General features: G+C 41.7%; 1 non-coding gene across 1 annotated transcript; it reads right to left on the reverse strand.

Annotated features, from left to right (window-relative positions):
• Positions 1 to 280: 280 nt before the first annotated feature.
• Positions 281 to 413, reverse strand: LOC115029776. Its single transcript, XR_003835342.1, has one exon. It is a non-coding gene; the product is annotated as a small nucleolar RNA SNORA9 (small nucleolar RNA).
• Between the last annotated feature and the right edge of the window lie 563 nt (positions 414 to 976).

Consider the following 976-nt stretch of genomic DNA (forward strand, 5'->3'; position numbering starts at 1 on the left):
GAGGGCTATAGATCCTCATTACAGATAATTGTGAGCCACCATGTGGATGCTAGGATCTGAACTCAGGACCTCTGGAAGAGCAGTCAGTACTCTTAACCACTGAGCCATCTATCTCTGCAGCCCTGGAGTGTCATTTCTTAGTCTCCATTTCTGTATCTCTTTGGTGGAAGTTCCACGGAACAGCCTGATGGTCTCTGAAGTGCCATCAAGTCTCTTCTAGCTCTAGCACCTTAGGTTTCCTAGACGGCTTGTAATTTATCCACGGGGCAAGTGTCTGCCATATTGTCTGAAGTTTCTATAACCTTGCTCTGGAGAGAGCAGGGCAAGGCCTCAAACCACTTCAAAATTGTTCTGGCAAGCGCTGTAGGAATGCACAGGATCACTGCAGACCCAAGCATGCTGGTGGCTTGCTAGGAAAACTTTATTCTTAATAAAAAAATACAATAACATTAATAGATCACTCTAGTATGGATCAAATATATTAAAGGGTTAAATATATAAGCATTTAGGACAGTGCTTTACACATGACAAATGTACAGTATACATTCACTATTATATTCTTTTTAATACTAAACACTTTCCACAAATAGCTATTGTCATTGCACGGGCATATACATCTCTTCTAACTTTATCATATCTGCTGTTTAATTGATCACTTGGCTCTTGACACTTGTGACAGTATCTACTTATGTTTTGACAATGTTCTTTTTTTCCAATTTTTTAATTAGTTATTTACTTCATTTACATTTCAAATGCTATCCCAAAAGTCGCCTATACCCTCTCTCCGCCCCTCCTGCTCCCCTACCCACCCATTCCCACTTTTTGGCCATGGTGTTCCCCTGTACTGGGGCATATAAAGTTTACAAGACCAAGGGGCCTCTCTTCCAAGTGATGGCCGACTAGGTCATCTTCTGCTACATATGCAGCTAGAGACACGAGCTCTGGGGGTACTGGTTAGTTCATCATGTTGTTCCAC

Source organism: Mus caroli, chromosome 17 (assembly GCF_900094665.2).
Source record: "Mus caroli chromosome 17, CAROLI_EIJ_v1.1, whole genome shotgun sequence".
NCBI lineage: Eukaryota > Metazoa > Chordata > Mammalia > Rodentia > Muridae > Mus > Mus caroli.